The 15,219-nt window shown below is 43.8% G+C and overlaps 1 protein-coding gene across 1 annotated transcript in view; it reads right to left on the reverse strand.

Annotated features, from left to right (window-relative positions):
* Positions 1-11,105: 11,105 nt before the first annotated feature.
* Positions 11,106-15,219, reverse strand: part of LOC309856265 (steryl-sulfatase-like) — a 430,475-nt gene continuing 426,361 nt past the window's right edge. The window contains exon 11 of the mRNA XM_082717185.1: positions 11,106-11,180. The gene's annotated coding sequence lies outside the window, so the exon portion shown is untranslated. The remainder of the gene's footprint in view (positions 11,181-15,219) is intronic.

The following is a 15,219-nucleotide window of genomic DNA, read 5'->3' on the forward strand; positions in this document are numbered from 1 at the left end:
ACAACCAACAGAGCAAGCACTCAGATAATTTGGGCTTGACCAGGTGGGCCAACCTCTCTGAAGCACCGTCTCCAGAGACAGGGAAGGAAGCTGGACAAGGATGTCTTCATAGGGAGCTCACCCTCTTCTTCTGAAACATCACCGCATGGGTCTAGCACAACCTATGGGAGCAGCAGTGAACACGGGCTTGAGGGAAAGCAAAGAAGTCCAATTGGAGACATGTCCCCAGAAGCTTGACTCGGTAACTGTCAGCAAGCAAGTGAAGGGTTACTCTGGAGAGAACTCTGGCCGAGTCTTCTTAATCTCCACAGAGCACAAGTACATGGATTTAAGTGCTAACAAGGGAAGGTTAGGTATGAGATGAAAGAGATCGTCTTGACAATCAAAGTTATTAAGCATTAACCAAAGATTCTTGGTCATAAAAGGCATTAGAAGAGATCCAATTTTTCATTTTCAAAATCACTTATCATTTCTTTTATGTAAAATTGATCGTTAGAAGAAGGCATTAGGATAGAAAACGAATTAGCAGGAGAAACAAACAATTGTTACCGTAACACCTGAGACCTGGGAATGAGGCAATCTCCTGACAACCAAAAAATGATAAATAATAGATAAGATTAGCTTTAGGTCAACCATCTCCTGGTCAAATACGCTAAAAAGATAATGAAGGTCTCTACAGGTTAATCACTTTATGCTTTGAGTGTTGTGTCATGGGATTTCCCCTGGAGAAGAATGTTGTTTTAATGACACGTCCTGGATATTTAGTCACAGAAATTAGAGCACCCATGCAAGGTGTAGAGAATAGGAAATGTGCGAAATTCATTTTTTCCCCGAAGATTTTATTTATTTATTTGACAGACAGAGATCACAAGCAGGCAGAGAGGCAGGCAGAGAGAGAGAGGAGGAAGTAGGCTTCCCGATGAGCAGAGAGCCCAATGCGGGGCTCGATCCCAGGACCCTGAGATCATGACCTGAGCTGAAGGCAGCGGCTTCAACCCACTGAGCCACCCAGGCATCCCAAATGTGGGAAATTCTTAATGGAAAAGGGCAAAGTTCCAGTTAAATGTTGGTAAGGACATGTACAACACATCAGTATAAATCCCAATTTTTCCTTGTATGGTCATCCAACATCTGTTCACAACAGTACTCGGTATCCATAATTAGATTTTTTTTTTCCACTCACAAACATTTACACTCATTACCTGTTAACTTCACCCTAGTAAGTAAAAGTTCAGTTTCCAGTCTCGAAGCAGGAATCGTCTTGGGATACTGAGTCCTTTTCCCAAATGTGTTTATTTAGATCACAAGGGAGGAAATCGGGCAGGTGAGACAGTATTGGGAATTGTTGAAAGAAATCCATCAGTTTCCACACTGTGTCCTTGACATGTAAGTCTGCAAACAGCAATGCCTCCCTTAAATACTCCTCTCCAACAACGCAAAAAATGCACGTTCCCTACGTCGATTGTTTGGTTCTTATTACTTTACTTGTGTTGCTCTTAGCAACACGGGGGGGAAGCTCTTTTCTGTTTAATCACTAAGACCAAGTAAAAGAAACTGTATGTGCAACACAGTAATCGGGGATTAGTAAAAAGATACAAAGTGGAATGAAAGACACAGGCACACATACACACACAGACAATGCCTTCTTTCATTCAAAAATATCTATGCATTAACTCTAGTGTACTAGAGGCTTTACAAGTTAAAACTAGAGGCAAAGAGACAATTAAGATATCATGTAAGATTTTTCTTAATTAAGGAAAGTTCAGTGTGATGTTAAAACCCAGACTTTGTAGCACAGTGTCCTGATTCGTATGCGCCATCCCTTTCCTGATGGCTTCGACAGCTGCAAGCAAGGTGTTCCCTAATTACCCACACCCAGAAAATGGGTTTTTACCAGTCTACATCTCGGGTGAAGTCATAGTCACACAGGTCTCCTGCCCTGCCCTGCAGGAAATTGACTCTGAGCCGCAGACTGTCCCTTGGGCTCCCCAATGTGCAAGGCATTAAATTTTTTTTAACATTACTATTGCTATTGACTTTTAAAATATTTTTTACATCTCATTTTATTAAGACCTTTAGCTAAAGCTGCAAGGGAAATCCTGAATGTTGGCTGAAGAGATCCCTCAGTTCAAGGTTAGAACAACAGGCAGCCTCCTTCCCTCGGTGCTGGCAGCTGAATCGTAGATGCCCAGAGCTGCCGGACCATTTTCCCCCAAAGCCTGCCAAGAGCTGAATTGGTTCAGGGAGGCAGAACCACAGAGGATTTGAGTGTTTTCTTGATGAACTAAATAAGCACAGGCAACGTTTCGGAACTGCAGTCCAACATCGTATCTTTGAAGCCAGATAGAAAGTCATCCATCTCTCTTCCTTGGCCCACAGAATCCGAACATGATACAATTAATGTTTCAACCAGAAATGTGCAGCGTACTATTACACCAAAAGACACCCACAACCAGAGAGTAGATAACAGGACGGCTGATCGACAGAGCAAAGCAGTGGGTACTGCGTGTGTGTATTTTGGGGGGGGGGTGTGTTAAACGATACTGCAGAAGCTTAAATCGAATCTCATAAAATTCAGGACCAAAATTCTACTTATTGTGTCAAATTGGGTGTCCACTCCCCAGCTGAGTGGACGACAACCTGAGGTTAACAAGTGAGTATCTATTTAGCGAACAGGGGCCCAATCCTCCAAGTCACTGTAGAACAGGTCTCAGCGTTGTCCAATGAAGGGGCCAAGAAACCAGGACTTTTTTTCCCTAAGATAGAGCACATGCCTAGGAGCAAGGGGGTGAGATAGGGCAGAGGCAGAGGGAGAGAGAACCTTAAGCAGGCTCCATGCCAATCACACATCACACAAAGCCGAAAACATGGTTGGATCTCACGACCCTGAAAACATGACCTGAGCTGGAATTAAGAGGCAGATGTTTAACCGACACAGACACCCAGGTGCCCCAAAGCTGGCACATTTCATCACAACTCCAGCCCTAGCGGGTTGAGGGTCACCGGCAAAGTAGCTGCCCAGTGCTATCAGCGTGCTCCTTCCTGGGGTCAGAGAACCCCTGCTAGGTGGCCTTTGGGGACGGTGTGAAGATGGGCTGGGTCATCCCAGCGAGTTAAACTCCACATTCATGTCCCATCATACAGCGGGAGCTCCACAAGGATCACCAGGAGGTCTGGTGTTTTCAATCTCCTACTCCCAAAACCTAGTCAAGCCTTTTTCCAAAAACTGTCCGCACGCCGTCCACATTCAAACGGTATCCTGCCCAACCAGCATGTTCGTGGACACAGGACGCCTCCTGGAGCCTCTTCTTGATTGGGCCCGTGTTCTCTAAAGGGAGAGCCTATCCACAGGCTGTCACGTACAACATTCCTCCCCCAGCGCAAACCACTTTACATGCAACGGTGTGACTTAATTCCGTTGCATGCTTCGGTGGGGAACATCCTTACCAATGGGTGAGTCTGTGTCGGACGTCTGCGTGGGATCTGGGGCCGCATGGGCGACCGATTGAACCGTGTATTCCATTCGGCTGCATTCATTCCACGTGAGATTGTGATGTTTCATGGACATGTGAGTCTGCGTGCAGCGGGGAACAGCTTCACGGCACACAGGGAGGAGACAGGAGTGAGAAGTACTTTCATTTAGGGCTCCGTGCACGTCTATATATGCCACCGGATGCCCACGGGAGGTCCACTTAAAAAACGTACTTACAACACCTGCTATAGAATAAAATGTCATTAACTCCAAGTAGATGGGGGTAATTTTTTTAAAAAGAATATCGGAACCCTTTTGTCACAGAAAAAAACCAAAGAGTTCCGTTACACCTTTCCTGCCCCTTAGTAAGTAACTTTGGTTAGAAAAATGGCAATGTGTGGAAACTGTCCCAAAGGTCCAGAACAAAGTCGACACCCCTCTGGCACCCCCTCCTACATGTAGAGACAAAACAAACAGAGAAGCCCATTACAGCAATGCCTGAGTGTTCGCTCTCCAGCTTCAGAAGACATCTAGACGCGGAACGCAGGCGCCATCCGATAGTTTATCCCCTGGGCACGGACATGGAGAAGTAAGCTGATTGCTGTTTTAATTTTTAGTACGACCAAAAGTTCATCCAGATCGCGGAGAGTGTCCAAGCACAAAATAACTGTCTCCGGCTACGTCTGCGGGTTCTGCCGAAAGACTGACTTTTCAGGCGCACGTAAGAGACAGACTGAGCTAAATGCATTTACCATCATTCTACTCACACTCCCGTTTTTTCTTAGCGTGTACATTACTGCGTGGGACCTCTCTAGGCCACGTTAATAATGGCCCGTTCCCGAGATCCAGAGAAGAATTCCCATTTTAGCCCTGCAAAAGGAACGCAGCAAAACTCAACCGCAGCAACTCCAAACTTGAGAGGTTCATGAATATTTATGCAGTTCGATTACAGTCATTTGCCGATGAGGCAATCAGCGTTTGAAGCTCTCTCGTGTGAGTTAATTTTCACGTTTCAATGTATGCAGGAGTCTTGTTTGGGTGTTTAATTGTCTCGTACCTGGGTATAAATGCCAGAGCTACAGTCCCGCTGAAAAATACATATTGAAATAATTAACTTGCATTTATTTCATCTCAGAGTCACACGTTAAGTGGTAAGTTAATTCAAAGTGTGTGCAGTTACCCTATTTCATAATTTGGGTACGTATGGCAAAATGGAACTTTAAAAGGCATTTTGCTTAAGGAAGGCGGAACCTATCATTTGGAGAGTTTCAGAAACCTTGACGATGACAGCCAAGTGTTCACTGCGGTGTCTGAAAAGGGCAGGTCTAGATTGCTGTTGATTTACACAACTGTAGCCTAACACTCCGCTATACTCAGGAGCTAACCCAACGCTTTTCAAAGATGGGATCCAGATAAATGAAGAACGCGTTTCCATGTTAATTATTAATGTGTAAGAGAACAGCAAAAACATTTGTTTCCTTAGAGCCAGGCACAAAATCTAGCATACAATTGGTCATCGATTCCTGCTCATTAGGTAGATAAGTGAGGCTGGTGGGCAATCTTTCAATCATAAATTTGATGTGCAGAGGCAATGATCTGCAGAACTTGTCATCAGGAAGTCTTTGGTGGTGTTTGAGAAGGATCCCCCGGCAGGGCTAGCAGGAGACAGCACATTTCTTGCCATGACAGAGTGAAGGTTATGTGAATGGACCTGATCACACTGAGTCTGCCGGAAATCAACATTTATCACAAGACTGTGGGAAATTTCCAGAAAAACAGGCCAGAGAAATGTATTCACAGAAAGGTCATACATTTCTTTTTAAAAGGCAGGATGAGCTTATCATTAAGTAAACCTAAATGATTTCTTTGATTTATGGAAAATAAGAAAAAACCATCATCGAAACAAATTGCCAAGCTGCCCTTCGGTGTTACTGCGTACTAGTTCAGGGATTTTTAATCAGAATAAAGGGTCTGTCTGTGTTATGTCATATAACATTCTTTTGCAAACGTGTTCTTGAAAAATACTATAAATACTAAATATATATATAAATATATATAATATATAAAAATACTATAAATACTAAAAATATATACAAATATATATAATATATAAAAATACTATAAATACTAAAAATATATATAAATATATATAATATATAAAAATACTATAAATACTAAAAATACTCCCAGGTACTGTCCCTCAAGGAGACAAAAGAAAGCGTCCTATCAAGCTAAATCCATGGGACAATGACAGTGTGTCTCTGGGATGTGTCCAGATGCATGAGGAACTCAGGAGCGCTGAGTGCAGGACTATGAGGTCCTCCCTTCTAGGTAGGGAGTGGGGAAGACACAGAATGGGCACCCTTACCAGTTACCCCCTGGATAGGATCGTCTCTTCGAGAGAAGTAAAAAGATACAGTCCACGACAGGCATTTCATCAACTTCAGTCCCGGCTGTGACACAGAATGGGACTGGGAAATGGACCCACTGTCCACGGCGTGTTACCGTACACCCCACAAGCTAAGGCGGGGGACTGCACGTTTCCATCATCAGGGAACAAATGAAAAGAAGCTCATGATCTCATGGCGTGTGAAAATGACACGAAAGGCAAAGGTTAGTGTTCCTACATCAAGTTTTATTGAAAGAGCTTTGCCTGCTTGGTCACGTGTTCTCTGTGGCTAATCCCGCTTTACAACAACCACGAGTGGCAAAGGGGAACCCCAGGTTCGCAAAGCTGAAAGAATCTGTTTTCTATTCCCAAACACAAAACACCGGCTGGTGTCTGGTCTAGCACTCTTGAATACATGAAGATTAGATTACCTGCTCTGTGTCACGTCCAACGCTTCCCTCGTCAACACCTGGGGCCACTCATTGCCTTTATGGAACAGGTGCATGCCAGAAAAGGCATGTCATTTGTATGAACACTGCATCGACATGATACTATAGCTAATTTATACAAGACACTCTGTTCTTGAGATGTTGTGGTTCTACCCACTGATATTTATCAATGTCATGCAAGATATTAGATAAATCAATTAATATGTGTGGCGTGATCTCAATGCGTCCACTGACCGACTCCATGTCCATATTATGAACTGTCACGTGGAAACGTTATATCTCATAACTCAGTCGCCAATTATCAAATACGTCCTGATAATTATCAATGACACCGTAATTCCTAAGGATGAATTGCCAAATTGCTTTTTTTATCTATTCAACAGGATCTTTGTAAAAACAGGCTAAATTTTAGTCTTCACAAAGACTGGAATGAACTTATAATATTATACACCTAACTTATTATTGATTACAAGTATACATAGGATATATTTTTTTAAGATATTATTTATTTATTTGACAGACAGGATCACAAACAGGCAGAGAGGAGGAAGGAGGCTCCCTGCCTAGCAGAGAGCCCGATGCAGGGCTCGATCCCAGGACCCTGAGATCATGACCTGAGCCAAAGGCAGAGGCTTTAACCCACTGAGCCACCCAGGCGCCCTGATATTTTCTTTTTAAAGATGTTTTCTTATTCACTTGACAGAGAGAGAGAGAGAGGGAGACCAAAGGGCATGAGTAGGGGGAGGATCAGAAGGAGGAGAAGCAGACTCTTGCTAAGAAGGAACCTGGGATCGTGACCTGAGCAGAAGGCAGTCACTTAACCAACGGAGCCACCAGGCAGCCAAGGTAGGATGTTTCTTAAGAAAAAAGAAAAAAAGTCATGTCTCCCTAGAGCAAATTTATTAAACATTTAATTCAACACTCATTCATGGTACTGACCGTCCGTGACATAGGAAAAGTAAACACCTTACCTAATGAAGTATTACAAACGTCGAGTTCATAACAAGGGTAAGACAGAATCATTTCTATTGTATTCTGCATGGGAGATATATAGATATAGAATGTAGATATAGAATAGAATAGATACAGAATAGAATGTATTATAGACTAAAATAATGCTTTATTTTGGCATTAGCCAAAAAGGATAAGGATAAGACAGAAAAATGAAGGCCACGGCTTGTGGATGAAATAATCGCCTTGTGGAAAACCCAAAATAATGCACGGGCCAAGTACTGAACAGAGGCGAGAACCGTTCAAGTTGGGCTACCATACGATCAATATACAAGTTATATGATATTTAATGAGACGAGAAATTACTTAGAATGAATATATATATTTTTTAATTATGGTTAATCATAAGATCTATGGCACTTAGGGGCACCTGGGTGGCTCAGTTGGTTAAGCGTCTGCCTTCGGCTCAGGTCCTGATCCCAGGATCCCCATAGTGAGCCCTTAGTCAGGCTCCCTCCTCAACGGGGAGTCTGCTTCTCCCTCTGCCTACAGCTCTCACTGTCTGTGCTCTCGCTCTCTCTCTCTGTGTCAAATAAATAAATAAAACCTTAAAAATAAAAATCTATGAAACCTAGTAAAGTTAAACCTGGAAGACGTTTATAGAAAAACATGGTAAGGTAGCCTTAATACATTCGATAGTCGATTATAATTGTTGGTTCAAACATGGACAGGTCACCATCGGAAAAGAAAGGATGAGCTAGTCCAGAAATATACAAATCCATGTGTGGAAACACAACATAATATAGAGGCAGCACCACAGATTGTGCACAGAGGGACTCATCACTCAGTGTGATGGGATCATTGGTGATTAATAGAAAAGAAAATAAAGAACATGGACTTAGCCCCTCACATCTAAAATAAACTTCATTACTGACAGATGAGGAACGTGAAAAGGAAACCTGTAAGAAACTTTTATAAGAAAATATATGGTAATGTTTCTCTGGGAAAGGAAAATATTTCTTGGACCTAATCCATCAGGAAATCCCCCAATATTCTAAGAGGCGGGCTGTTCTGCCGGGAGCATTTATTGGGTTACCTTCGGATTTAAAAAGCACATCTGTGCATATGATTGAAACAACCTCACTGACTACATAAAATCGTGTTCCATTAAGAGCAAATGCCTGCCTCCTTCGTCCAAAGTTTCCAAGTTTCCCACAGACAAGTTCTAGCTTAGTGAGATGTTGCGGAGCAATTTTGTAAATTGAGTTGGTGAACTTGACCCGGAGTTCCTCCGAAGAATTGGGTTTTGATGAATGAACAATCAGATTAAGGTATCTGCATCATCCTCTGTTCATCTACAATTATTCAAACTTAAAATTGCCCAAGGCCCTTATGACCCCTCCTCTTGAAATGGGCCATGGTCAACCAGAATGTTTCCCTGGCACACATCTGGGAAAATACAAAGCTTCTGTTTGTGACGACGGTATGGAGGACGGCACAGAGTCCCTTCGCGATTCAACCATGAGGGGAATAAAAAACAGCTCTGAAATCATCGTCTGTTTAACCTACCTACTTGCAGCAGTCTTTGAAGAGATTATTTTAGTCTACAAGCCATGCATTTTTAAAAACACACCCTAGGAAAGAAATCTGGGCGTGCGCACCACGGATGTACACAGATAAATGACTGTGTTCCTAGAGTTTTCTAATTGGGATGCTGTAAACTAGCCAGACCTCTCCCAAGACCAACAGGAGCAAGATGCTTCATTCTGGTAAACTCTCCAGCAAAAATATGTTTTTAATAATACAGCCCTAAGTGTTCACTCTGATAGTCAGCACTGCAGTGCGTCTGTCACAAAGATTGCCTGGGAACCACAGTGCCCGGAGCCAACTGAAGGGATAGAGGCGTATGAGGTAAACTTAGCAAGGCAGCCCTTCCAACTCACTCCCAGCCTACAGAGAACTCTTCGTGTATGCGTCCAAAGGCTCGCCCTTCTTCTGCCCCCAGAAACGGAGAATATGATTAAACTCTGAATTCTCTCCAAACTGTGCACGAAAATGACCTACATGCCAAGGTTACTTTGTAGGCTTTACTGAAAAGGTGATTTCTTGATCCATAGTTTACAACGTGGCACGGTATCAGAGAATGAGATTAGAAACCTACATCCCACTCTCTCTACTACACGGGAAAATGTTCTCGTTCTGTACTCAGAACTGCAAAGGAAGTGTATGACTTCTTGATTGGTCGAAAGGTAGATCGAATCCCTCCCACCTGATTAATGGAGCTGATCACACTTTTCCAACCATCCAACCAGAGCTTGATGGTGTCTTCCATTCTATCTCTTGTATGGCTTGGACTTTTGGGTAAAGCCTCAGTCTTCATCCCCACTGCCCCAAGTTTTGCTTCTCAGCACAATGACATCCATGTCGTTAGGCAAACTATCAAGACGTCATGGTGCTCAAGAGAAGGAAAGCTTAGAGCCACATGGGTTCCCTGAATATTCACTCGTCTCTGCAGCAAAAGCAACCTGTGTGGTCTGGCTCTTGGACTCGGTTATGTATCAGGGGAGTCTATCCTGTTGGGAGCATGTGCCATAGGTCTCTGGTTTACAAGATGTACAAGAAAGACTTCCCTCCCTCTCGCCAGCCTCTGGTGACCCTCTAACCCTCTCAGCACCTCCTCTCTCTTCATTACACTTCCATAAAATTCATTCCCTACACGTCACACAAAAGCTCACATGAGTCACAGGCCACGCCCCAACCTACAGAGAAAGGTCCTTCAGATGACGTGTCTATAACCACGTGAGACTACGAGCCATTGTGAGAATCGGCTTTCTCTGATGGCTTGGTCATGGCCCCAGCAGATACCATGGAGACAAGATCTAGTACACTAGAGCATTCTCATAGGATCTCAATGTTTACACAGCTCCATCCTAAAACAGTTGAGGGAAACGAGGATCCTGGTTTCTAATCACTTCACACTCTTGCTTACAGTCTACCAGGAAAAAGGGGTAGGCTTCCTGGTTCATTTCCCATGTGTACGTCATATCCTCATTCAAGATGGCGCCATGAAGCCAACTCAGCCTTAAGAACTGCTAGAGCCAAAATGTTAGTGACCCTCCAAAATTCACCTCCCACATTCGTTCCCCAGTGGGATGGTATTTGGAAGCAGGGCCATTGGCAGGTGATTAGGTCACAAGGATCGTGCCCTCAGAATGGGTTCAGTGCCGGAGGTCTCCCTCACCCCTTCTGCAATGGGAGGCAACGGCGAGACGTTGACCATCTCTGGACCAGGAAACACGCTCTTACAAGACACCGAGTCTGCCAATGCCCTGATCGCGGAGTTCCAGACTCCAAAAAATGAGAAATGGATTCTTACGTATGAACCCTCAAGTCCATAGTATCCATTACAGCAGCGCAAAAGAACAAAGACGGGGGCAGAAATTCTCACATCACCACGGAAGAAGCCCGATTTGGCCAGACGTTGCTGTTGAAATGGATTATTCAAGTGACCTGAGAACCAGATCAATGAAAACAAAAACACTGTCCTAGTTCGTCACACTTCCTTTAGCAAGAACGCAAACCATGTCACCCAGTCGAAGAACACTCCCTGAGTTTCAAGCCAATTTCATCTCCTGTCTTCTCCACGCTTTTATTTACTGTTTAACAACTATTTAACAACACCACACCATAGCAACACGGACCCACTGGGGCGGTCACGTGATACTCCACACCGTTCCTTGAACCTGCACAGGAACCCTTTCCCGTGACGACACTCAAAGAGGCGTTCAGTATAGGGTTCGTTGAGCTCAGCGTAGTTCATGGAGGACCAGGCTTAGCCCATTTTCAGGTCCCTGGGAGTCTTATTGTTGGACCCGTTGGAGCATCTCAATTCAGGGGCTGCAGGGCAGGGATGTTGAGTCTAGACGCACAGAAGGGTCATGAACCGAATCACAGACTATCCACGTAAGCCCAATATTGCGAGGTCCTCAGAACAAAAACTAAAGAAAAAGTTGCCCGATAGGAAGTACGGGATCCTTGACAAGGCTGTGACACAGAGGGCCCCCACAGTGAGGTCTGTGGTTCAGGCCACATGACTCGTCCACAGAACAGCTTCTGGTCAGTAGAAAGGCTTCAATCCACCAGAGGCAAGAGGATGCTGCGCCCAGCCCTCTCGCTCTGATTTTAACTAAGGCTCTGGATCCCCCTTCTCGTTGGGTGAATGCAGGGTCCCAGAGTGGCGGCATGCGTGCCAATCTGTTAGGGCAACTAAGGGGACAGCTGACCATCTCGAGGGCCGATTCCTCGCAGACGACCTGAGAACAGTCACACCAACTCAGCACAGTCTGTAGGGTTAGGGATGAGCTCATCACGAATCCCATCCTGGACAAGAGGCCTCTCCTCTTTAGGGACAAAGAGGCACAGGAAAGGATTCATTTCTTTTTCTATCTTTCCACACTACAGGTCTATGATTTCATAGCATATACCAGCAGTGGTGCAGGAACCCAACTGGGTCAAATCAGGAAGTGGAAGCATGTAGGTAAATTCACTCAGTATGTTTTTTATTATTTATTTGACAGGGGAAGAGAGAGAGACACAAGGAGGGGGAGTGGTAGCAGAGGGAGGGAGAGAAGCAGACACGAACTGAGCAGGGAGCCCGATGCGAGCCTCTACCCCAGGACCCTGAGACCATGGCAGAGACCCTGAGACCCTGAGCCGAAAGCAGATGCTTAAGTCACTGGGCCGCCCAGGTGCCCCTGCTTAATACATTAAACAAATATATAGTGGGTTAATTTCCAGCTCTGTCCATGACTAGCTCATGGACACGTGACAATTTATTCAAGCTCTCAGAGTCCCCCCTCCGTCAGCTCCATAAAGGAAGGGTTTCAAGGTTTTGTGGAAATGCAAAAATTACACGTGTAAAGAAAAAAATTTTAGGTATAGATATGCACAAAGACATGTGTGCCTATATGATTGCAAATACACACACACACACACACCACATACACACACGGTGCATGCATCTTTGCAAACATACAAACTTGTAAGCTCACAGATGCGTCCAAACATAGACAAATGATTTCATGTCCATGGGTTTTGTCAAAATCTCAGGAAGTAAGACTCTCTGATCTCTGTTCATCACAGAAAGTAGCCTTCTGTTGCCCATTATTATGGTGAATGTCACTTGTGAGTTTTTGTTTAAAAAACATTTTCCGAGGGCAGCTGGCTGGCTCAGTTGAAAAACCATGGGACTGTTCATCTCGGGGTCAAGAGTTTGAGCCCCATGTAGGGGAGGGGAGGGAAGAAGAGTGTAAAAAAGCAAAGGAAAGACGTCCCATATGAAGTCACTGGACATTGACCATTGCCATAAGCTCCTATCACACCAGATTACACAGTTGTCTAATTATTTCAATCCTAAAGGCTTGTATTGCATTTTCTAGGTCAGGTTCACAGTTTTCTATAAATTTTAGGCCTTCTGCATGTACAGCGTGACACGTACCTTCTATGACAGGTCTACCCACCTCTGAACAACACTTTCTCTGTCACTGCTATATTCCAAGCAAGAGTCCCATCCCATCAATGAAGACCCAGGGATGCCCGTCTCTGTGGTGATACACTTAGCTCATTATTCATACCCTGTGAATTCAGGGTATAAATGCAGGCCATACCCACACCTGAAATTATACTTGTGGATTCATCACTCTATCCTCTGTGTGTGTGTGTGTGTCTGTGCATGAGCACACGCGTGAATAAGATTTCAGCTACACCATATTTGTCACCTGCGTTTTTCCTTGCCTTTGGAACTTGACTCACTGTTTAGGGGAAAAAAAAAAAAAAAAAAAGAACAGAGAAGAATCTCTAGACTTCCTACTGTTCCTGTGTTTCAATTATTCTGCTTTTAAGAGCACATTAAGACCACCTGTAACGGCCCACATGGTAAGAGTGTTATGGTACAGTTCACGTCAATGTTTGTCTCTCCAGGACGGGGCACTAAAGAAATACGAGGGAAGAGACAGTGAGGTCCTAATGAACATCGTGCCACACAAAGAGACCATTTCCCAGACTAATGGCCCCGTTCAGGGACATAAATGCCAAGGCAAGGCAGGGAGCCTTCAGCTGATTACAACTTTCTAATTCCGTGAGCTTTCTTCTGTAGCAGACATTGATTTACACAGCAAAACTCAGTGCATGGGATACAGAGAGATGGTTTGCTCCCTTCCTGGCAGAGCCATTTTTCTCTTTATCTTAGTCCCCGGTTTTCATCCATTGCTCTTATTGAAAAAGTCTTTAAGAACATGTTCTACATCTCCATCGATGAAACATTTGAACATGGAGTTAAATTTTGCTTTATACTGGTTTGTTTTTCACAATCTTTGAGGAGAAAGGTCACGATGACGTTGCTTTTCAACGTTTCAACTTGGAGCAGGAGCAATGACTTCAGCTGCGGACCTGGTACTAAAGCAGAGTAGGGGCCCCCTCTCCAGACTGACCCAATGTCATCCTCAAATCTAACAAGATTCCCAGGGGATCCATATGGGTCTTAAAGTTTGGGAAGCACAAAAGTGAGGCAAGGCGAGGCATCTCCTTTTGCAAAGTCAGTCCAATGCTTTTCAAATTTGATCACATGTTTAAAATTACATAAAGAGATTTAATAAGAGATTTTGATATAGTTGTTCTATGGAAGCACTCGCACTTTTAAAATGTACGCTTCCTTCGGGCTAATGTGCTACTGCCAAGATTAAAGAACCGTTTTAATTAATATTGAGAAGTAAATTTTTTAAAAATCCCTGGGCTTTGCAAAAAAATGCAATATAAATGTTGATTTGTATGTACATATATACCCACACACACTCATAGGCAATTTTTCTTTTTTAACTGAACCAAACAGCTGATCATAGATGATTAGAATTAAGAAAAGAAAGTAACATAGGAGCACCTGGCTAGCTCAGTCACTAGAGCATGACTCTATCCTGGGGTTGTGAGTTTGAGCCCCATGTTGGCTGTAGAGATTATTTACAAATAAAATCTTTTTTAAAATCCTTAAAAAATACAAGCAGCGTGAAACAACATGAATCACGTGGATGTGAAAGTATCTGCAACGAGAACCCAGACACTACGGGACGAAGTGGAGCTTGTAAATACAGAGAAGGTTTATCCGGAAGTGCCCTACAAGCATCTCGTTCTGAGTATTTACAGAGGCTGACACCTGCACACACCAAGACCTGAAGGAGTGGAGACGATTCCCTACCTGCAAGTCAACAGGACCCCCGCCTCAGTTTCATGAGTGTTGGCAGAAGACTAGAGATCCCGGGTCAGAGAAGAAGGAAACGTTATTACTCACAGCACAGCAGGAACAAGAACACGACCCTATGTTCATCAGTTCTGCCTGCCCCGAGGTCCTTCAGGGTGAAGCAGATGTGCTGAGATGGAAGCCTACAGGGGCTGTGGGTTAAGTTACAGGAGAGGAATTCTAAGCTTGAGGAACTTGAATGCTTTATTACAGGAAGTAGACGCCGAACACCAGTGTGGTGCCACCATCTTCCCAGGAACACATTTCGAGGGGACCTCAACACACAGCAGTCTAACTTACTGAAAACTCGGTTATGCAGATGTACTTTCGAATGAGGGCTCCTTAAAAAATGATTTTGTGTTTGGGTGTGTCCAATCAAGCCAACATTTTAAACAGGAATTCAAGTATCTGTGAGCATGCTTCTATCACTTTCATTAAATCATCTTTATAAACTGAGGTTCATTAAGTATGCCTTGACATTTAACATATTAATAAATACAGGTCAAATGTGAATGCATATGCACCGTGGTAAAACACTGAAACTGAAAATCTGTAAAAAGGAGATGATGACTTTATTGTTATCTTCGCACACAGGAATTTGCTGCTGACGTATGACGGAAGCAACAGACAACGGGTATCCATTAAGTGATAATAATTTGCCAGGCAGTGC

The sequence above is a fragment of the Mustela nivalis genome (genome assembly GCF_964662115.1).
Source record: "Mustela nivalis genome assembly, chromosome: X".
In the NCBI taxonomy this organism is placed as follows: domain Eukaryota; kingdom Metazoa; phylum Chordata; class Mammalia; order Carnivora; family Mustelidae; genus Mustela; species Mustela nivalis.